General features: G+C 46.5%; 1 protein-coding gene across 15 annotated transcripts in view; it reads right to left on the reverse strand.

Moving 5' to 3' along the window:
- The window catches only part of LOC125951335 (transient receptor potential-gamma protein), a 62,410-nt gene extending 50,474 nt beyond the window's left edge, over positions 1 to 11,936 (reverse strand). For 3 of the 15 annotated variants that reach the window (XM_049680117.1, XM_049680115.1, XM_049680109.1), the window contains exon 1: positions 9,670 to 10,922. The gene's annotated coding sequence lies outside the window, so the exon portion shown is untranslated. The other 12 variants (XM_049680108.1, XM_049680101.1, XM_049680114.1 and 9 more) reach the window with 7 other exon arrangements.
- Positions 11,937 to 25,000: the final 13,064 nt, after the last annotated feature.

The raw sequence follows: 25,000 nt of genomic DNA on the forward strand, positions 1-25,000 counted from the left end.
TATAGTGGTTCCAGATTCGACGACCACATCCTCTGCGTGATTGTATATGATGGTTACGGAGGTAATACTCAACGAAAAGGGTCTTCAAAGCGGATCGGAAACTCTCCACGCGCCCCGTGGTTTAAGTGAGTATTCACTGGTCTTTTGTTAACGTCTTCTTCCTTCGTCCTGTGACAACAGCGCGGTATCAGTCAGCGATGGAAAGGGGAAACATATTATTGACGATTATTGAGATGAACGATCATTTATCTTCCCCATTTTTCCCACTCCGTGGAAGGCACTCGCCCTACCCAGACATCATCTACAAACGCAGCAGCACCAGCAGCAGCAGCTGAAACAGATTTAGCACCAAGAAGAGTGAACCTTCCTTTCTAGCTTCGATCGCTGGGAAAAAGTGTACGTTAACGGCACGAGAAGGAGAAGAAAAGAAATTACTTCATCCCGTGCTTACCACGGGATGCCGGTGAACGATGGTTCCTCCGGTGCTCCCCGAACAACGGGCTTGCAGCTCGGTAAGAATGATGTGGTTCTGTGGTTGTGGTCGTCGATCGATTTTACTCGCCCCCACCACTGCGCATAATGATTTTTGCCAGCCAGCCCGGGGGTAAAACTAGATTACCCAAGCACCATTATCGGAGGTGGTTAACCGACGACGTCGTGGAGGAAGCGAATCTTCTTTCGACGTAAAACGTGCCACTGATAAAAACGGAACACGAACACGTGATTGGAATGTTTGCTGTATCGAGTGGAGGCTGGACTGGAATGGACGAACAATTCAGTCGGCGTATTTGATGATTTGAAGCTCGATCAAGGGAATCTATTCGATCGAGCATCGTGCAAATGGAGTTGAAATTACAGGAGCATTTTTTTCGTTTCCCAGTTCTGTCTACGCTCGGTAAACGTTAATTAGCGTGCCGCTTCTGGCTCAATCACTCGTCATTAATGTGACATTAACCTTCCCCAAAAGGCCACCAGCCTTGGCTTATGGAAGGTTCCACTTCCACACTACCTCCATCATGCACATTCATTTTGAACGAACGATGGATGCGGGCTTCTGTCGAAAGCATAAGCGAGGCAGCCCCGCACACACACATGAATTTAATTAATTCTATAATTTACCGCTCGAACGAGCTTCTTACATGCTAATGGGGCTGCTTGTCCCATCCCCATCGAACGCGCTATTCAGCGCCAACCAACAAGATGGTTTGATCAACACTTGTTCAAATATACCGTGCTCCGGCCGGACTCACCACACGAGCTCCATAGTTCCACAGTTGTCATAGAAGTAGAGGACCCTACAATCCGCAATCGTTTTCCAGCGAACGGAATCACGAGCGAAACCAGGGGGTTGGGGGTGGGGCTCGGTAAATATTATCTCAAACACTTGCGGAAACAGAGGCCCACTCGCACCCTCTGGTGCCCCTCTTCCTCCCCCTCTCCCTCCTCCTCCTCCTGTAATGCCACAGCTGCCTGATGTTAATCATCCGGGCCCCGAAGGCCGAACAGACTCAATCACATTTTCCAATTTCACAACACACAGCGCATCGTCCGCTCGTTCGCGCTGCTCCCTCGCAAATGGGGCCCTCGAGGGAGCACACGCTTACTTTCTTGCCCGAATGCCGAAACCGGAACTCGACACACTCGATACGGGCCATGCCATTAAAGAGGACCACTCACTCGCACTGGATTTCTCCCAAACTTCACCTCCCCGATGCTGAGCCCCAATGTTTGCCAAGCTGCTGCTTCTGCTGCTTTTCGGATGCTTTAAATGGAATACATTATCGTGCCTACGCTTCCGGTTTGGTGCTGGAGCAACGGAAAAATCTCGCAAAACCTCGCCTCGCCACTTGAAGAGCTAAGAATGAAAAGCGTCAAGCTGAGGAAGAAAGGAAGGCATGAAAAGCAAGAAGCCAGAAGGAAATCTCGTGAACGGATGCTGTGCTATGGGGTTAAGCAGCCAATAGACTGCTCGTTCGTCGACCGTCGAAGACCGTCTTCCCCCGCGTACATACCAAGGGGTCGCATCATCGAGACTAAACAAAAACGAAATGGAAAGTATTGCACAGTCGAGGACCAGAGGGCCCGAAAATCGATAACCTGGACGAGGGTTTATCAATAATCTACCTCTGTCGGTTGTTCTGCAACGAACAGACGAGTGAGCAGTTGATAAAAGCCTAGGTGCCATATGCAGGTATAAAAAGTAGTTACAAAAATTAACAAAACGTAAAACTTCAAGCGAATGAATGCTAATTATAACGAGACTATGTACCGGGACACACAGGACCTGAATCGATAAGTTTTATCCCGTTGGACCACAACAACAACATCAACAATAAGCAACGACGCTCGTGTGCGGTCCGCTGGTCCGCGCGTCAGCGGTAGGCATCGACCAACATCGGCCACAATTGTGGTTACGAAAAGGCCAGAAGTTCGTGGGGGAAAACTTTTCCCATCGACCGGCGCACCACCGGCAGAAGTCAATCTGCCAACGCTCCCACGGTACCACGACGGTGGTTCCCGTTCCAGTGAGCTTTTTTTCCACCTCGCGGCGGTGGCGGCCACTTTTTAACGTCATTAAAGTCAAATGAGCTTTCGTCTACCTGCAGCTTGCGCGATGCGGTTGATTGTATGCGGGTCTCCGCTTTCGTCGCTTCGCCGGGCCCCCATTCCGCCACTTGCACTTACTTAACTCAATATTCATTAAAACAAAGGACGACGCCATGTAACGGCCAGCCAGTTACTGATGCTAGCCATCACGGTAAAGTCACGGTGTGGTGTTGTTCGCTCGTTGATGGAAAAGTGATGTCAGAGAGCAGTCTGCATTTTCTACGCGAGCACATACAAGCTACTTACAGCGTTGTTTTCGTATTCCATCATTCGCTTTGAAGCGCACTAATCAAGACAAACGCTCTCTCTCTCTCGCTCTACCGCCAAAACCACACCATGGTACGCGGTATACCGTTCGTCTCTAAGTCACTCCGATCCGACAGCCAGTGACGGTTTGTGGATGGTGGCAACCCACCCTCCACGGATCTTCGGACTAAATGGAATTCTCTGAACACATCATTCCGTTGCAAGAATGCGCGTATTTTCACCGAAATTGCCGCAAAGGCGAATACGCACGTCAGCACTTCTCAGCTTCCGAGTCAAGAGAGACCCCACTGGGGGAGCGGTTGAGCACTTGATCCGGTAAAGCATAACGCGAGATCGCTTCTCGACCCCTCGAACCAACAAAAAAAAAATTCAAAATAAATATGAAAGAGAATCGAGTTATGGTGGCTCACTCAAGAGCACACTGGCTGGAGTGGGTGGGTTTTAATGTCGCTGCCAGTCACTTCATTTCATTTCATTTTATCCACTCCACCCTCGGAAAAGCCCCGGCCAAAGGTTGACTGGTGCTCCCGGAACACTCCGCATCCGTCAGTCCGTCAGTTGTCGAATTTCTTACAGCAACACACCCACACGCACACAACGACGAGTGCAAAAACCCGGGACGGGCAAAACATATTCCGTATACCGTGTCTTTTGCGCTCGAATTCACTTGTCATATTTTCTGGTTGAACACTTTCACGTACATGGTATTATATGGTATGTGCTCCAGCTTTTGCGCAAAGGAGGTTCACACATTTCCATCTCAATGGGTTATTGTTAAGCCTCCGTTCGGTCCGGAGAAAGCTGCTGCTGCTGCTGCTGCTTGAGCTAGTGCAGAGGGTACCGATGGATCTCGGAACGAAGAAAAACATGTTGAGGAAATTTGTTAACTGTGCCAGTGCAAATTCGGAACGGCCATTGCTCCGGTACAAATCGTTTATGCAGAAGGATGGAGAAAGTAAAATCGCATTTGCAGTTGCTTGTTTGTTTGCTTTAATTTTTTTTTCGGCTCAAAAACAACCCTCAGAAAGTCATTAACTTTTTCTTTCCAGCGAAATTGTAACCACCATCTGTGGGATGAAATTGCAACACGAAGCAATGGGACTCCGTACAATGAGAACCAATTCTGCGCAAACGGGGAACAGATGTTGGACGGATCCTGCCTGGCCACTCGAGCTAAAAGCTTGTCTGTAATAATTAAAGAACCCCGAAAACTACGGCAAAAGAGAGTGCACTTCAACAATGTAAACTTGCTCCAAGCTTCTCTTGTCCAAAAAGTGGCCACTCCGCGAGGACCACCAAATTCTGTCCGCAAAGCATTTAACCTCCAAATCTGGAGAGCAGCAGATACCCGCGAGCGCGCGCGTCATTGTCCTTATGGAAAAAGGCTTAATTAATTTTCCACTCTACGTGCTTTTACCAGCAAAACGATAGCAGCTAGAGAAAAATGTGAAACCATAATTCAACAGCAAAAATGCCTCACTATCACACTGCAACGGGCCCTCCTTTTTTTAGTTCGTCCCCGGGTGCATATAAAGAACGCTGGCACCGTGACTCTTGGAATCGACTTCCCCTTCCCCCACGGGGCCGCTATGTAAACTCCGTGAAGCCATCGAGTGCTATCACTGGCGAAGCCAACTATTTGGAGTGTCCAGCTAGCTTGGAGATTAACTGCAGCATTACGATGCTGCAACATAAAGAAGGACATAACCCGTATTCTTTCGAAAGAACCGACCACCAACAGAGCGGCCAGAGAATGGCAGAACGTGGGGAAACATATCGGAAAAGCAAAGACGAAAAAAGGGAACAACTTTTTCCCTGAGTTCTGGAAACCATAGGGAGGCACTTCATCGGAAAACTGGGTTACAGTTTTGCCCATAAATTCAAGTGACCTCTCACAGCCGATGGTTGATGACTCCGGCTCCGGGTTTAGTAGGGATGCCAGCCTTCCCGCTATCACAGGATGGCTTTTGTTTCCCTCTTATCTTGCTTCACCCTTCACTGCCATAATCTCGCGAGATGCCTGTTCAAAAGTTGTAGATAAATTGAAGTTGAGTTGACCATCGACTGTCCGTAGACTCGTGGTTGTGGTGTGAAGTCTATGAATGATCTGATTAGTTGAATTCATCCTTCTCCTTCAGCCTTCAGTGTGCGATGTCGATCACGGGATGTTGGATTTTATGTTGTCACACTATCATCCCTTTAGGGGTTCTCAGCGAGGCCACAAAACTTCACTCTCGTCGGGTCGGGAACGGGAATCAGAAAACACAATACGATAAAAAAAAAATGGTGAAACATCCGGTCAAAACTCTACCCTCCGATCTCGTAACCCAGTTCTATCCGTGTTCGTGTGGAGCGATCCAGCCTTTTTTATGGAACCAACCGCGAGTATGTGTGTGCGGAGTCAGCACTTTTTAAAGTTCCATCACCATCACCACCGTTGTAGTAGGCCGTGCCATGGCAAATGGCCAGAAATGGCGTTACGCCATCACCATCGCCTAGTAGGACGGTAGTTTGAACTTGGCTCTGGTTTGCTGGCAGCACTGGCTGCCGTTCGCCATGTCGACGCTCGGTTGACGTCAGGAAAGGGATGCTTCCTGTTCCATATTAGCGAAGGAAAGTTGGCCGCCTCGAGGATGGGATGTAAATGAAAGTTCAAGTGCACTCATCTCGGTTCTCTCGGTTGGCGACGTGAGTAAGCCCGTCCCGGGAAGGGTTGCCAATCGATATCGCTCCGGTGTTTGGTGTTGGCCAACCTTACCCCTAGCAAACTTTCCCCGGGTTCCCGGTGCGGAAAGTGGTTTGCGGGTTTTCATTTTTTTGTGCAGACTCCAACCATCTCCGTCCGACTTTTGCATTAAAATCATGCAGCGTAGTTCCACCGTGTACTCCATTGCTCTTGCAGCGATTCATGCGGCGCTAACTAATGGCCATGGCCCGCCCATGATAGGCCTCCTCAAACACGCATTTCCGTGCGGAAGGCGACGGGAGTCTTTGCGCTTGTGGCGCGCTAATGACAATAAATCTTTTGAGTATTTTCCGACACCCCGAAAGTCCTCATTAAAGAACCATTTTTGGGGGGGGGGGGGGGGGGGGGGTACAACATTCACTGGAGCACATTTGTTTACATCTTTCGGTCACCCCTCGGCATCTCATAAAAGTCAGGGACCCCGGCCCGTGGCCGTGTTGTTGACGTGGAAATTATTACCAAAAACGGTATCCCTCCAAATTTATCTTCATGTCCCAAAAGGAAATGATCTCCTTCCGGGCTATCGCGAGTATGCGACCAAGGGCAAGTCGGTGGCAAACGATCAATAAAAATGTCGTCAGAAACATTTTTCATCTTCGAATGCCGACACGATTTCTCCCACGTCGTCCTTACTGGGGAATGTCAACATCCTGTACGCCTCTGGGTGAACTTTAAAACATGCTGCCCTGGGAATGCTCGGCAGGGTTTGGCACCCTTTCGCCTGTTAAGAGGTTTGTTCTTTGGGTTTTCGCCATTTAGTCACGTCTAGCTTACCAGTAATAGAGCTAGAAAGGAAGAAAGAAAGAGAGTAAATGGCATCGGCATGGGGCATGGGAAATAAGAAAGGAGATTTTTATTATTTATTGATGGTTGGTCCTTACGGTGGCCCAGGGGAGGGATTTGCTTTCCATCGTTACTTTTATCACAGGCACAGGACGGCATCCAACGGAACGTCATCAATTGAAGTGTCCACAGACCATTTAGCGTTCTGTTGATGGATGTCATCTTCGGATCACTTTTAGTGTCAAGAAACCAGGGAACATAACATTGTAGCCAATCATCATTTACGAGGTCATCGGTAAGGTCCAGAAGTGCACATAGTACGCTTTGTGTTCCTATAGCAATACCGTATCTAGTAGCTACTTTGCGCTCGTACTCGCACTCACAAGCGGCGATTCATTACAAATTGAGTAACTTCATGCCCCACGGCAATCAGTTCGATAGTATCTTTACGATGAGACTAAATATGATCTACCTCCACATCCACAAATTTTCCATTCGATGGATCGATTTTGTGCAGCTGAGCCCTCCAGCATCTGCCATTACGATTGGTTTTATGCAGGCGAATCGATCGTTTGATAAAATACGATTTACTTGGCCGGCTTACGAAATAATGTTTTACAAAGTAGCTGTTAGTGACTGATAGAATGGGAATACCGCTCCTGCTTCCCAGCAAAAAGTGTTGCCCCTGAGGTACTATCAATCCTCCATTATTACCATTCCTATTGCCAAACTTACTGCTATCAGCATTAGGCAACAGTAAACAGCAATCAAATAGCAATGACCTGTTTTCCACACCCAGGCAAAAGTCAGCCATTATCGCCGCGTAGATTCAAAGCGTAGATTCGATGGGAAATGGGAGAATGAGTGAGAGAAAGAACGAGAGTGTTGGAGGATGGAGTTTGCGGTGGAACGAACCTAAAAATACGATATCCTACCTAGCGTAAACTCCCACGAGAGGGATCCATTTTGAATCGAGAATCTCCAATAGCTGGAGGCAGATTCGGGACTCCGGAATATGTTCAATTATCTAGGGAATAGTCATTTTATGTCCGCTTGAACAGTGAGCTAGGATATGGGATTTGACCTCATTTACACCAAGGAATACATTACCAGATTGTATTTTTATCTGATAATTAGTCTGTTGGAAATGATAACAGCATGTAAGTATCACGATTTACTCAATAAAATAGTGAACAATATTTAAGATAGTTCTAGTTCATTGCACGTCCAGCTTAATTGATCCTTCACAGGGTAAGTTTCGTTCGTATCAAACTGCGTAAAACACGTTCATGGCACGTGGCATATTCCGTCTGCCTGACCGGAGAGATTAATATCTTAATTTCCATTTCCAAACTGTAGCCGACAGGTTGCGCCGCCCCCTTCCAGTGTTAAATGTTAATTGCTCTCGCCAAACTGGTCACGTTGTGCGCCGCGATACGTTGTGATGAGATTTAATTGTGTAATTTATTTCGAAAGCCACTTTTGGAGCCGAAACGTGCAGTAATAGATGGCGAACTGTTTTAACAGTGATTTATTAACTTGGCTGGGCCCACATTGAGTCCTCGCGGCGTGGCCGTCTTCCCGTTGGCACTTGGTCTGCTAAGCAACGTGACAAAATGATTACTTTGCACAGCTTGCTTCGATATGCTGACCCTCGTGTCGGTTAAAGGGGTTGTTCCTTTCAAAAGCAGCATCTGGAGCCGCCGAGTCCGGAACCGGGGGCGTGCAGTTGTACAAAACAAGTCATCAAGTAACCATGGAGAAAGGAGGTTAAAAGACAGGGCAGGTTGGAGGAAGAGCGTGCGGAAACCTAATTTTATAGTTCCACGAATTCCCCGTACCATCCAATCTCGGGTTGGGGGAGGGAAATCATTTAACCATTTGATCTCTCTCGGTACACGGACTCGGTCTTTGCTGCCAAAAAGCACGTACGTACACGAGCAGTCCGAAGAAAGCAAGCCAACGATCCAAAAGAAGCAAGCAAGTAAACCAGCGAAGGAAACGATGGGTGTTGTTTTTGGGGGGAAATTAATTTCAACCCTCAAAGAGCAAATAATGAGCTTCCTTCTGTCTCGCTCTTTCTCTCTCTCTCTCTCTCTCTCTCTTTCTTTCTCTCTCTTTCTTTCTCTCACACACACACACACAGCACACACACAGATGATACTAATTTATCGTCAATTAATTAAGCGAATGATTTATGTCGCTTCACAATCCGGGGTACTTGCCGATGTGCTTGCTACCGTTTGGAAGGTGAGTTTGAAAGGTGATTTTACCCTTTTTCTGCACCGGTGCCCACCAGTGGATTGAAATCAAAGTATCAAGAAGAAGAATCTAGAACCGAGCCGAATAAACACTTCAAACGGTCGTTTGTGCACCAGTAATGGTTCTTCGTTTACCGTAGCGTGGAATGGTTTCGCACCATGTTTGCTACTACATTTTCAATCAAATGCAAAATTGATATAGATGATATTTATCCCTCGAACCATGTTCCATAAGTGACACGTGGCTTTTCCATGGTGCGTTAGCGATGGAGACGCCTGGCCGGTGGTAAAAGCGTCAGTGTTAGCGAGCATATTATTACCACCTTCTGTCTCACTAATCCGTCTGAGTAAACAGCGGACGTCAGTGTGACCTCGTCTTTCTCTTGCTTCTACTCCTGCTGCTCTGCCCTCTTTCCTGCCCTAACTGTTTTCCCGATAACGCGGTGGCGGTCGCTCCACGAGCTTCTGTTCTACGACCGATACGAACCACCAGCGACGCTAGACCGCCATTACGCGCGAGCTAATATTTTATCAGTAATTATCATCCAGCGCAAGACCATCGCTTAGCTGCGGCGAAGAAGGAGGGGAGAAAGTTGGTGAGTGACGCACCCCGCGAAACGATGCTTCGCCAGCAGATGTGCTCATAAAATACGAGCTCCCCGGCCAAGCGACCAATGAGGAATAATAAAAGCGGGAAACTAAACGAAGCCACAATCTAGACCCCCATAGACCATTGCACCGCGGCCTCCCTTGTTTCCTATCAGTTCCAAACCCAAGAGGCAAGAAGAGGAAGAGGAAGCAAATCGGCAAACACTGCCACCCGGGCCCCACCGAGCGAGGATGTTTCGAGTGGCTGGAGGAAAACTCTCTGCTTGGGAAATTAATCACGCTACCGGTCGGTCGGCCAGTCGGAGTAGCCGATCCGGCCCGTACGCAGAAACACCGCGGGAGGTCCCTGCCTTCACGGACGATGAAATTGAAACATGAGCTCAAACAAATAAATACCTTCTTTTCGATTCCTTCGCTGCCCGGGGGCACGATGCCCGGTGGCCAGACCGGGCACACCGGCACGTGTGCTGAGTCGGTACGCTTTTCCGCTCGCTACGCGTAATGGTGATGGTTGGAAGATGTTGTTAATTGGCGTACGATCTGTTGATGTTCCGACGCCGATGGCTGCCCATCTCTTCGGTCCGATTCCTCACTCTTTCACACTCTCTCCCTCACTCTCTCTCTCTCTTACTCTTTCTCTCTCCCTCCGGGATTTCGTATTCCACACCTACCTAAGGCAGTCGATTGTGTTCAGTGTGACCGAATTTCCGCTTCCGTTCGCACAACGTCACTAGGGCACGCACTTGCGGCACATGGAACTCAGGCACTCTGGCACTACGGCGTGGGAAAGTGGCCGTTCTTCTTTGTGACCCCATAGAAACACCTCACTTTCCTCTCCGCTATCGAGCAAAACGTAAATGGGATTTTCTGCTGTGCGCCATCCTTTCACGACAATTAATTCCAACCGCTTGTTTCACACCCACTTAATCCGATAATATCGGTCACAACTTTTGCTCGCTTTTTATTTGCTCTCGCACACGCATACACTCACCACGGTACCGCCACGGTTCCAACACCATTCATCAAATGTTGTGGCACGATGACGAGTAAATACAGCAGCGAAGTATTTTACGGCAATTACCAAGTTCGCAGAACGAAGAAGGCGTCGGCCTTTTGGACCCATAATGGTTACTTAGGTTTTTCTTTCGCTCGCACCGTCTGAACCTGACCGATACTTCTTTGTCTTTTGCATTCATGCGATGGTTTTTGGGCAATTTATGGGCTAAAACAATCAGCCAGTTATCATCATCTATCAGGTTGCTTTTTGCTTTAAATGGTTCATAAATCCATTGCCAATTACACGGGACAGAATCAATCTTCACTTGCTCATCCAATAGGTGGCAAATGGTGGATGTAACCTAGCATTACACTTGTGACTTTACGGATTTCACGCACGTTTCGGACACACCATAATTGGCTAACAGCACGTTTCCGCGGTGAACACCTGTCAACCAAAGACACATTGCTTCTTCACACTACTCTGCACACGGAATTAATTTCCAACCAATTTTACATGTTTCCGGTCATTGCCACGTTACACAATCTGAACTGTGATGCACGTCGCCTTGGTCCCTCAGTATTTCCCCGTTCCCAACAGCTTACGCTTCACTTGCTACCGAAATCAGTTCAATTTCAGCATTCTATTAGATTATCGGTTTTTTGATTACTTTCGTTAAAACCATCCAGCTATACACACCCAATCCCACCACCGGAGATATCGGGCTCGGGCATACCGCAACCGTAGATTGCTATTTTCGGCCAGGGTTTACAGGTAACCTGTTCTATGTGATTTTTTTTTTTTTGTTATAATGGAAGGCGGAAATTCTGTATTTTCGCTTCGTTTCTCGGCTGAAAAAAGATGCTTCAATTGTTTGTTATTTTACTTGAATATGGTCTAACCTACGGGTGATACGAACGGCTACATATAAACATAGTACGCATCCGTGTAACCAACCTTCTACTCTACAGACACCGAACGCACGTACGCACCGGCGTAGATAATCAGGTAAGGAAAGGTGTTCATGGAATACGATACAACACGTAGCTACCGAGGGGGAAACATATTCTTGAACAAGAACCAGAGGCTGTGGTTTTATTGTGCTTTCTGCGTACAAACCAGCGCGTCCGAGAGAGGTGTCCTCCGTCCCCTATCCAGCCAGTGGTTGTTTCAGATTCCGTGGATATCACTTCGCTGAATCACGGTTACTACTGTTGCCCGCGTGACCTCAAAAGTGTGCAGACTGCATTTTTACCGTACCGACGAACTGACACTCCACCACCATCGAGTCATCGATACATTCACGGGCAGTTTCACCATCAACCAACCAACAACACAAAAAAAAACACGAAAAGGGGAAAATTTGAAAACCAAAAATGCACTCAAAAACCATGCACCAACGCACCAACGCACCACCGCACGTACACAGTTAACCGGTGGCGATCCGATCAGATTCACGTTAACAATCGGAGAGATCCATCGACGGGCAATCTCAGATACCCTGGAGTGCACGGAGCAGCTCGCACGGTAGGGAGGCAGGAATAGCTCACTAGATCACACACGTTGGCAGCCTTCTTCACGTCCAGCTCCGTTCGCGAATGCTCAAAGACTGCTCGCACCACACGATACTCTCGACCATCGGCAACATGCCGACCATCCAACCGAACCGACCAGCGCGACCATCCCCGACCGATCATGGTTGCATGGTGGTCCGGTTTTTGTCCAACACCAAATGCGTCCTGGTAGTAGTAGGCGCTGTGTGTGCAATACAGACGTCAACCCAAGCAGCTCGAAACGTTGTAAGCAAACCAACACCACGATACGAGCGGACGCAACCGCGCATACGCATCGCATCGCAAGCTAATCCAAACGCATCTCGCACGTGGTCTCGAGATCGATGCCGAGCCGAAGCACCACGAAGATGAGCTGACAGTGGGCCGACTGCGACACGAACGCCACCCGAATCCGTACTACACCAGCGAAGCCTACTAGGCGAAGGGATGAGCTCTGATTGAGAAAGTTTTCTTATCACGAGTTCTGGCGGGCGTTGCTACAACCTCGATGGAGCCGCCCGGCCGCTTGTAGAAAGAGGACGCTAGTGTCTGAAGCCGACCGCGGGGGAAGGAAAAACACAAATCGTAAAGCGGGAAAAGCGGAAAACAAATGAACCAATAGAGCGACCCATTCGCTCATCCGTCGAGAAGAAGGTCGTCTTACCACTTTCTTCTCCACTTTCGAACCCCGAACCTTGTGGGTGTGTGACCACGATGCAGAGACGGTCGTGTTGGTGCAGGAAAAAAAAACACCCAAAAGGGAAGGGAAGAAATCACCTCATCACGAGAGCAGTGGCTTTTTATGCGTTCGCGATCTGGCGTGCCTGCACCGCGCGGTTAAGTGCATGAAGTTTAATGATTTATTTACGTTGCACCACAGCAAAGCGTCTGGGCGGGAGGAGACGATAGCGGTTATGAGACGTGTTCGTGTGGGTGCGTTCGGCTTATGTGTTTTTGTGTTACGTGTTTGGTTCTGGTTTTCGTAACGATCGAAACATGATTTACCAGCCGGAAACGAATGTACGGTTGGTACGTTTGATGAGCTTCAACCGCGGACCGCATGCAAAAGTGAATGCACCATAAATACGGCCAATACCAAGGCCACCACTGACCACGACAACGACGACGAAAGGATCAACAGCACCCAACGGTAGTAGGGGTGGGAAGGCAAAAATCGAACCGACTGCGCTACGGCTCATCAATAATTACTCGATCGTTTTATACGACTTCAGTAACAATGTAGAGTGGGTTGTTTTTTTTTTTAAATTACTTTTCGCAGTTCACAGCCCCACAGGGGAGGGAGAAAGGGAGCAATCATCTTGAAGTGGACACTGGCCACTTTGGAGCTATTTTTAAAAAGACAAGAAAATCAATCAATAAGCAAGCACTACTAACGCCGGCCTGCCGCCGGTCAATGCAATCGGCGTGCACTCGTCCGCTTCTCAAGCACAGGACCGATTTAGCGCCCGTTGATCAATTATCCATCGGGAATCGCTGGTGGAAAATCACAGAAATTCCGCACTCGCACTCGCACTCCGCCTCGGAATGACGTTTTAACTTTACCGCCGCTCGACCGTGGTGGTGGATCCGTTTTCTGCTCCACTTCTATTGCGTCCGCTAGCGATGAATCATACTGCTCCGCAGCTCTTTGGTCAGTTTGATTGATATTCACATTTGTATGCGCAAACCGATCGAGCAGACCGATGGAACCGAAACGAAATGCTAGTTGTCCGCGAGGCGAAAAATCACTTAAGCAGCTGCGTCCTTTGTCCTGTGCCGGGGGAGCATTAACTATCGTTAGCTTCGAACAAACCCTACCATACCATCGCCATTTGGAAAGAGCCAGCAAGCTAGTAACTAGAGCGAACAGAGAGTGATCCATCTCGCCCATCTTTTGCGGTTCACGCTCATCATCATCATCTTCATCTTCATCGTCCCCATCGTATCATATCGTTCTGGACTCTTGTGTTTTTTTTTCAGGCTGAGCCATTCTGCTGCTTGTAGCCGAGTGTGACGACAATGGTTCCACCGCTACTGCATAAATATTTATGTTAATTGATGTTTGATTTATTAATAAAAGCGTCGTCACATTAGTAAGAGGCGAAATGGTGCATCACGTCTAGGAAATGGTACATGGAAGCAGCAAACAGTGGCCTAGAATAGGGGTTTCCATCATGTTATCTACCATCATGTGCTTGTCAGTGTTTGTAAATATGGAAGTAAAATCCTCTCAATGTGAATTTCCCGTCGTTGTACGCAAGGGATCACTTTCAACACCTTTTGCATTTTGCGTATGCTATCGTTGTGGTTCCAAAGGCTCCACGATGATGATTCCGGCCGCCAGAAGCGCCACAACAGACGGACGCAGTATCTCGGTTTCGACAACGCAATACGGATGATTAATCATTGTTCTGCGGCGCCGAAATGCTGTGCCAGGAAAGTTTTCCACCAGACAGTCAGTCAGGGTCGCCCAAAGGCCCGACCGTACGCCGAGCATCGATTATGAATGGTTGACGAGATGGTGCTGACACACCGCGAACCGTCCGGTTCGCTAGCGGGCTCGCTGGCTGGCTGGCTGGTATTTTGCGATAATTGTTCCTTTCCCCCGGGTTCCTCTTCATTGTTTCATGCCATCCATACACTGTGCTGTTTGCAAACGAAAACGAAACGGTCGGAACAAACAGCCGTCGGATGTGGAGTCTGTCGTGGCCAGAGAAGATAATTTTGTGGAAGATTCCAAGCGAAACTCACAATTTCGCTAAGCATTTCGCTCGGCCGAAAACGCTGGATGGCACGCTATCGGTAACCACAAACTAAGAAATGGCATCCCCTAATCACTTTTCTCTCTCCCTTTCTATCTCTCTCTCTTATGTGTTCACTCACGCTTCCCCATGGCACACAGCGTATGTTGCGTGCGTGTGTACGTGTGTGTGTGTTGTGCTTAATGTGTGCGTAACGAGTTGGATTGATTTGATTAATTCAATGCGCTAAACGTGACATAATGGTTTCCGGCGCGAGTTTGACATAGGCCGGCCAACGGGGATTCGTCTTTCTTCATTTCTCGGCTCGTTTCGGTGGTGAAAGGGTGTGCGCAAAACCCCTGGGCGCGTCTCGAACCAGGGCTATTTGATTGATGATGCCGACCGATGGGAAGATGAATCGCAGGATTCAAATGTTTGGAGCACCAACGCCAGCGTCGGAGGTGATGCGCAGAACACATGCGAAAGCCATTGGTTTGACTATCCGGCAGGATAGGCCACTTCCGCTTATCCTTATATTTTGCAGCAGCATCAACATCTCCTATTGATTGATTCTCGCGGGAGCTCTTTAAACTTCGGCGGTGGAAAAGGAAAGAAAAAAATGGGAAAATATTTTTTCCCTCGTTGCCTAAAAACCCTCGAATTGCTCTTTTTTAGCTCAGTCCCTTTTTTGGGACGTGGAGTGTATACATAAACTCGCTACTGCCTGCTCGCTTATCTCTTCACTCGTCACTTCACTTTGAAAGGCAAAATGATGAATTGAAAGTTCTACAGCTCATCCATTTTACGATTAACATAATTTCCCGCCGAATATGCAGATTAATCTGGCGAAGCCATCTGCTTTACTGTTAAGATTTTTATTCAAACCGAGTTCGAACTGCTTTGGCAAAACTGTAAAAATGATAGCTAGCGTATAGGTATAGGTATAGGTATCTATCGAACGGATATTCAATCTCAACAAACAGGCTACAGATATATTTGTAAGATATATATGTTTTTGCTAAGGATGCTAAGTACCTCACAGTGGAACGTCATCTATAAGTTGAAGAGCCAGCTTTCACTTGCAGCTAGCTGAAAGCAATTTAATGAGAAATTAAATGCTCACTAGCGCACTTTGCCGTTACAACCAGGCACCGCAATCGATCGAGGCTGGTGCGGTTGAGCTCGTTAAACTATCCCATCATTTCCACGTACCGGTAGCAGACCAGCTGCCGGTTGGTTCCGGCGTTGCATCATCACAATCGACCCAGGAAAGTGTAACAACCCCATGGTTGCAAATTAACGTACACAAACTAATGTCCGGGATGTGTTAGCCAATCCTGTTCGTTCGTTTACAGCGTCATAACCCAACCGTGCACGCACGTGGAATCTTTGATAGATCGAGATTTTGCCGCGCGAAATTCAGCCTCGTGTAAGAGCATCTTCACACATGCCCCCGATCGGTGCAATGAAAGCTACATCAACTTTAATAAATCATGCGATGATTTTATAGCACACAGAATGTAGGAATCGTTGCTGCTATTGCTGCTGCTACTGCTGCTGCTGCGTCTGTTGCTGGGAATCATTCACCTCGTCTCAAGTGTACGTGCGGAAACGCATAAATGTCGGTTTAATGGCCTCTGGTCTTGTGGTTTTCCGACACCCACCAGTAGTCTGTATGTAAGCCCGGCACATTACAAGCGCTTCCATCAGCTAATCATTTCTCTTCTCCATCAACAAATTTGTCTAATTTTTCTATCCCGCCCATGCCGCCCCTTTCAAGGGGCACGGTCGGTCAGTCAGCTTGAAATGCACAAGCGCCTCCATCAACCCTAAGCAAACTGTCAACTTGATGGCATCTTGAACAATCTTGGCATTTCTTGCTTGCTTGCTGGTTGTGAGCAGCCTTAACGCATCATTTCACTGAACCTCCTATGCAAACGATAATGGTCGGGCTCAGGGTGACAGAGGGGATATAACTGGAATCGTTTTTTTCCTTTCATTCTTCGCATTCTTCCACCAAGACCAATGCCTAGTAGGCCTTAGCCGGATAAGAAGCGTTGTCTTGGAATTTTCTGCTGCTTTCTGATGCCGCTCACGTTCAATAACAAACCGCTGTGCTAGAACGGAGCCGGTTCACGATGCTCGAGAGAGAGAGAGAGAGAGAGAGAGAGAGAGAGAGAGAGAGAGAGAGAACGGTGAGAATCGCGTAGCAAATCCGCGCCTTCGCTGAAGAACGAACGAAGGACTTACGGCTACCGGCTACGCAGAACCTTCTCACTTTCATGCCATATTGACCTACATTTTACGCCTAGACGCGTTTCCATGAACGACTGCTTGCCGCTTGGTTGATCGTTCGTTGGGTTATGCTTGCCAGGAATCCGATAGAGAGGTCACCGAATTTCGATTCCATCCACAGTGCTAGTAAGAACGATTGTTTTCTTGCACAGCATACTCACAAAAAGATAAGTCTACTCTTGGCCGCTGTGATGGTTTGGTTAATGCATTAAACTCGTATAATTATGGTATTTGCATTGCGTCCTTGCAAAACGGTTTAAACCCATTGCCTCTAGTGTCTTTCGAAGGCCATTCGGTGATATCCTCGCACGTTTCTAAACGAACGGCTATTCCTGGCTTAATTATATGTAGTAGAATATGTTTTTTTGCGACGTATTTTCACACTTACGACCTCGCATGCATGCCGCGATTCCAATTTTCAATTATTTTTCGTCTTTAGTCACGAGCATCCATAAAACCGAGCACCGTTTTACACACCCCGTCCGGCGCCATCTTTTTTGCTTCAGTCGTTTTGAATTTAAATGTGCACCACTCGTGGTGTGGTAAAATGTGCATTTATGATGCGTTTGCGTTTCCCTTCCCGGATCATCTAGTTTGGAAATGAAATTACAAAAAAAAACCCTCTCACAAAGCTCACCATCCGAGGTTCATTATTTCAACGCCTGGTTTATTGGTGGAGCGAGAAGGCTGATGCTTAGCCAGAAGAATCGCTGGAAAAAGGAAATTTTGTGCACGTGCACGTTTTACTGATAAATGTATTCGCTGCCAAGGACTACGGTAGCTTCTTAATGGCGTATTTTTAATGACTTTTCGCTTGGAAGGACCTGGTAATCAATGCTTCGTGTGAGCAAAAAACCCCGGCACTATTATTGATCAACATTTTTGTATATTTGAAACACGTTTTAAATATCGAATATCTTTGAAATTTGAATAGTTCACATTCAACAACCCACAGGTGGCTACAGATATTCGCCATTCTTTCTTTTGCCAAAACGGTGATTATACTGCCGCATTGTTCTATGTCACGGCATTTACTCTTCCATCTATCATTAGTGTACTGTTAGTTTACTCTTTCGACCAACTGTTACAACACCAATCTGTGTCAAAGCCGAATTGTCCGGAGGTTTTTCCTTGGATGCTTAATCTGTTTTCCGCATAAAAAATCGAACATCCTCCTCCAACGATCAGCCAGCGATCCCGGAAGTAGAGAGAGAGAGACAGAGGGATAGCGAGAGACGGTTCGTTAAATTTTCAAACAACATTTCGCTTCCGTTTTCATCCCTCGCTCGCCCGATCCACCCGCTCGGGGACCTGCCGGTTTGGAGTGCCTGGCGAGTGAGACGTGAAATTTATCGATGCCACCGGCAGGCAGCACGGCCACAAGCCGGCGAACGCTATCGGATGCAGATCTCCAGCTGACAAGATGCAGAGAGATAATGGAATATCTTTCGCACACAGAAAACGATAGAAAAGGCTGCTGCATCATCATTCCGCTGTTCCATCGTTTCCCTTTCGTTCCTTCTCCGTCATTCACGGATACCCGGACCGATATCCGTCTCAAGTCCAGGAGGGTAAAAGACAAGTTTCTGAAGCGCATAAAAAAGCAACCGCGCTACCTCGCTTCTTGCGCTTCAGAGAAGCTTGTAACGAAAGGCATGGCTCCCTGATTGGGAATTGCGACGGTGGTGCTGGCAGTGATGGTGATGAGGCCCCTTGTCCGTTGTTACGTGAGTTCCTACGTGCGCCGATCTGTGTCGCTGCATTATTTTATCCATCAGCATAATCTCCACCGACAGTGTTCTCGACAAGTTTTGTGCGCCAGCACCACTTGATGACAAATCCTTCATCGATGCTAAAACTGTGTCACCGTATATCGAACGGGAGAGCACAACTTGACATGCAGAAAACACGTCCCATGGTCCAGGGGTGAAGATGGTGATCTGACGGATTTTTACATTGAACTTGAACATCCTGTAGCATGGAACTTGGGGCCAGTACGTCAGCAACTTCCTCCAAGCTGTGGCGTAGGGCAGTGAGCTTACACTACCACTTGTAATACAGCTTGCCGTATGGTACGATGCTGCCTTGTGAAATATACAATAATATGGAAAATGTGACGCACAAGCATTGCTCAGATGTACTATACAATTACACTCTGATTTACCACACTGTTTTACGTGCATTGTGCACACTCTGGTCAAGTGTGACGGATTCGCATCGCTTCTTCTCTATCCTACTGGCCATGGGATGGTATCCACGGATCCAAACCTAGCTCTCAGATCGATTTACAATGACGCCAACTGGAATCTCCACTATCACCATGCTATCTCGCATAGTTGCATCGCATTGATTGTGCTCCTCGTATCGAAAACCATTCCACTGACACACTGACGACGGCACAGATGAGTCGGAATGGGAAGGTGCGACCATAAGTGAGTCGTTTGGAATACTCCAAGATGTAAAGCGATCTGTTTCCAAACATCAATTGTCTGGTGCAAATGGACCGTCGCAATCGTAAGCTGGAGCTCATTCCTTTCACGCCACTACGCGAACGGCACCTTTTCGTCTTCAGCAAATGACGACGGATCACTGACCTACATCAACAAGAGGATATATCGGTCTGCCAGACAACTGTCCCTCCTCACCCTACCATGAATCCACCAATCCATCGTCCCACACACGCGACCGGCTAGCGAGATTAAGCTGTCTTTATTTGTTTCCCAAACTCTTGGCAACCCGAGCTGGCTCGCACTGTCTCGCAAGTTGTGCGACCACCGAAGATAGCATTCCAAACGCCATTACGCACACTTTATGATCATTCTCGATAAGTTGTACAAAAATTGGAAAGTTGCAACCAACCGATGGAAGGGCCCTTGCAGCACCATTAACCCGTGCGTCACTGGAGGAGAAGGAGGAAGAAACTTTTATGGAACTCTCACAAAAACCGCAAACCAAACTGACCGACGGTCAGGAGAAGGTTGTTAAACACATATGAACGATGGCCGTAATCACAGTAAAGCACACTAGGAGCCGGAGAACCCTAGACAATAAAGAAAACACCAGACCAGGACAATGAAACCTACCCTGCTCCAGCTATGTCTACCGCAACTATTTAAAGGAATACGCTGACGATACGTTATGTGCTTTTCAAGTTCTTCTTCGTAAATTAACGGAATCCGTCGAAAGATCCTGCCCCTTTGATAGCTATTCTAATAATTTAAATCCCATGTACTGCTAGATGATAGAAGCTACGCACATCAGAAAACAGCTTAGGTTACAAATGAATACGAAACTAACGTGTTTAGTGAAAATGTCTCTCCATTGGCGTACGGAATTCCTGACTCGTAGGGCTCCATCCTGGCGATTGATCCGCTTTCTAGCATTGAAAGTCTGGGGCGCATCATCCCATAAAGGCGACAGTAATCATCGCTTCGAACAACAGAGCCCCTGTCCAGATGATTGATGAGGAATATTAAAATAAATTGATTTCAACACCATCATCTTCAACATTCTCCTTGTTCATGTCCCTTGATTACTTGATTCGCCTCAAGCGCGGCACGGCCGATAGGAAAGTGAAACCGACTCCGAATTTGTGCTTCTGGGCCCCGTGTGTATAGCGGCCTGCGGCTAGCAAAAAATGACAATGTTCTGCCGCAAAAGACGCACTACCTCCGATGGTAGACGTTGTTTTTTGTCTTTCGCGAATTATTTCCTGATGGATCCGATATGTGGCTAAAAATAGAAAAAAGCATGCCACTTTCGGAATGCGTCACTGCCCTATCGATCCATTTGGAAATGTTTTGTGCAAAATGTCAGTTTGATTTTAGCATAAAATTACCAACGAACTTAAATAAAACACAATAAACTGAAAAATTATTTGTTAATTATAATTTGTCTCTTGTTGTTTGATATCAATCGTTTCGTATGTTCTCACGTAGTTCTACCTGAACCACTCCATTGTAAAAACAACACCTTCAACCAGCTACATATCGTCAGACGCATCGTTTCATGCAGGTTTACGTCATTGGCGTACAGTAATGTCAAAGGTCTGATCCAGAGGACCAATCTGATCCAACTGAACCACATTCGCTTCTTTCGTTCCTACATTTTGCATCACGCTCTGAAACTTGACTGTGGTCGAGTGGTTTGTAAGGTTACCGGTGCTTGGTAAATCGCTGATCATCGCCATCGTTTGTGGGACACTCCCATCACTGTCCCATGATACAGCCCATAATATGCAGCTGAAACATGTATGGCTCGTACCTGCCGTTTCTAGACCACCACTGGCAAGCGGTGTCAGTTGGACGAGCTTTTTATGCTTCTCTTACCCACAGTCATGACCATCTAAACGGTGCCAAAATGCACCGTTGTACTCTGCGGCAGTGCAAGAACGGCTATCGTGGATGGGACACAGGAGATTGATGATTCATTGAAACCGTAATTCATTTAATTGTATTTTATACATCAATCTACTGCCAAATTCTACAGCGTATAAAGGTACTGGGATTGAAATTTACCACACCAGGTAAAGCGGCGTTCAGTAAGCCAGGATAATTTTATGGTTTTAAAGGAAACTTATAAATTGTTCTAAACATGATAATCGTGCAGCAGATAGATATTATGAACAATAGATATAATAGACAAATCCATATAATCAATTTAGTTTACCTTTGAGTATAATTATCCATAAAGGGAAATGATATTTATGATACCTTCGAACAATTTCCATTTTTGTTATCTAACAATGATTACTTGAAAAAAAAATGGCGAACAAAGAGTTTGTGCCATTTAATCGGCATACTACATGTTATTCGTTCATCTGCATAACCATATTTCAACGTTATCGATCCCATGAGAAGCGGATCTAATTGAATTAAATATCCCCACCTTGTCAGCGTAGACTCTCGTTCCCAGCATGTTTCAAATAACATTTTCCTTGCCCAACTAACTATTTCCACTATTTATTGAGCGTCGAGCAAATCTCAAAAGGGACGAACCAGGAATGTTCTTGCAGCTGGTACGTATTTGCAAACCGACCGTTGGCAGTACGGACGGGCTTTGGGAAACATGAAAAAGGCTTTTCTAGAAAGGAAGGGTCATTCATCAACACATAATGCCTGGCCACTAATACTATTCGTGCGGTTTCTACAACCTGTAGGCTTAAGAGCAACGAGCTTTGCTGTATCTTCTTTCTGATTTTCAATGAAGTGACATTTGGAGTAACAATACGGTGCTAGCATCCAGCATCCAGCTCTCAGGACCGCATCGCATCGGGAATAGTGGCAGTGTAACATCTTCAACAACCAATGCACCATCTGGTCGAAATCTATCTTCTTGAGTGATGGCCAAGCTCTGTTTGATGGATGATAAGCAAGACACGACATAACACACAGAACACACGACGCATAAGTTGCCCCATTGACGAGCATGATTACTAGCCTTCGTCTGCCTACAAATGTCAGGCACAATCATAATCGGTAAAACGAACAAATCTTCTCACACCTCGCATATTGCAGATGACAAAGCATGAAGATATAAGGAGACTTATCCAATGAGACAGTAATTATGATGTTTCTGATTACTATGAACTGAGGATTGGAAGATCGAGCATCGAGCATTAGAAAATCATTTTATCCTAGTGATGATGATTTTCGTGTGATACTTGGCATGTCGAATTGGAGGATCGATTGTTAATGAATTGTTGAAGTAATGCAGAAACTTCTATTTCATTATTGTACCGATGCTAGATTGTGATGCTACTGCTGCTACTGCATTCAATATACTTCTAGGTCCGGTGTTCTATCACTTCTTTAATTCGATCACCCGACCGCTTCTTTACGACCTAGAGGTCGCGTGTTCTTCTTAGGAACATAAAGGAAGTTAATTAAATTACCTGCCACCATGCACGGAAATCGAAGTCCCCAGCCGTGTCCAGCAGGGCTACCCTCTTCGGAGACTAACCACGATTAAGTTCCATTTTCTTAAGTGACTACGACTTGGGCGTAATGGCAAAGACTAGCTGACAAGGAAAACATTATTTTTATCAATTTGGCCAGCACTGTGACCATGTTACGACAAGCGCACCAACTCAACTGCCTTTTGCCTGCAGGGACGTATGGTTACGTGATGTCGTCTATCGTGCAAGAGAGTCTATCTGACCAAGACTAAATACATATCAAACGTACAGTACGATTTAAAATAAGGATAAGGGTCACACTGGGGGATATAATAGATTTTTCAATTAAAAAAGAAAACAGAAATGATATTCGCCTCCGTGGCCTAGAAAAAGATTGCCTAAACGAGATAGTATGGTGCATGTTCTGACACATTTTCGGTTATCATTCGCTACTTTCCACCATAAATCATAATCCGTTATTACTAACCAAGAACGGTACGCTATTGAGGATTGCTCAAGCGAGACGGCGACATTCGGATGAGTTCACCAGTACAAGCGAACGCACGGCATCCGCGGTAATGCTGCCGTCATAGTCCTGGCACAGATTTACTCCTAGAGGGAAAGCTTGCTGGTTGGTTAAGGATCATTCGTTATCAGCGAGCGTCGCATATATGATTGTGTGCTGTGTGTATGATAAATGACATCCATTTCCATTTCGATGCTCGCAGAGCTAAATATTTGCTTTATTCGGTAGTTTGGACTCTTTTTTCTGTTTCCGAAAGATTCTGAAAGATGAAACTTGAAATTGTCCGAATACACATAATATTTTTTCTTATTTATACATGATTTATATGAAACAAAGAATACAATGCGGTACAGGCAGCAATTGGATGGGAATCAAATCCACCCAAGAACAGAAAATAGAAAGCTCCATTAATGGGCGGTGCTCTCCATCCTAACAGTTAATTTAATACCAATGAGCGAAGGAATTAAATGAGAAAGCAGATTATCATTTATCCAATTACAGCGATTAGTCACTTGGCTTGATCGTGCTGCTGATTCTCCATCTTTCTAACTAATCAACCGTCACGAACGGACTCCAGCCGGATGTTTCATTTCTACATTCCCCCTAGCGAAACACGGAACTAATGTACACATGTCCAGTCGTTGCTCAGGTTTGATACGAGTTCTCAGCATAATGCGAATGCAATAGAAGCACGATACAAACAGCTCGTAGCGTCATCGTACCACAGGTCCTTAATTCATAAATAATAAACAATTATTACAGCACGCTGAAACCGTCTGGCAGTTGTGCGGACATAAACTTTAGTTTTTAGATTTGTAAAACTAATTTGTAGTAAACGTAGCCTGAAACTTTCGCTCGTTCAAATCAATACGTTCAGATAGTCGCTCTCTCCGTATGCGCTCTTCGACTCTCGATTCTGGCTACAATTGAAAATATTTGTTCACCACATGTCTGAGTGTCTGAGGGCACTTGAATTTCCTTGACGCTTGATATCAAGAGGTTCGTCCCGTCGTCGATACAGCTGACTTTTACCGTGCCGCATTATTCCAGGTCGCTCTCTATAGCTGCTCCTATTCCAAGTCGAGACTTCCTCTTTCCTCACACGCACTCCTTAATAGCCTTCCTTCTGTACAACTGCGCCACCTTAACCGCCACCTACTAGCAGTCCACAATCCAAAGCGAAAGGATTTACCTCATCAAAACCAGTTCCCGTACTTCCTGTGGGAACGATACGGCATCGAGGAAACCCCTTCCGAACACGACGCGCCTGCCATCGCGAGTTTATTGACTCAGTGACCTTATTTCGGTGCGACGATTGCGGAACTATTCCCGGCAGCCGATTGTTCGTGGCAGTTGGCTATTTTTCCAACCTTTTCTCTTCGTTTAAACTTCCGTTGTTAGCTTACGCGTGCGGCTACATGCCATACAGCATTTTTTTCGTTCGCTCCGGAATGGGAAAAAGTTTGCGATGAACACCGATTGACAATCCTTAAAAACGATTGAATTTAATTGGTCGTGCTCTTCGAGGCTATTCAGGTAGCTTACATCAAGAGGTATTCAGGTAGCTTACATCAAGGAATCAAGAATGGACACATTTATGGGTCATTCATCGTCTTATCGATCGATCCGGCTGAATGCAACCAAATCGATGTTGGCCCTCGGGTTGCGAATAGAATCCTGTATATACTGTAAAGGTGGACACTATTGACTTTATTTGAA

Source organism: Anopheles darlingi, chromosome 2, assembly GCF_943734745.1.
Source record: "Anopheles darlingi chromosome 2, idAnoDarlMG_H_01, whole genome shotgun sequence".
NCBI classification, from domain to species: domain Eukaryota; kingdom Metazoa; phylum Arthropoda; class Insecta; order Diptera; family Culicidae; genus Anopheles; species Anopheles darlingi.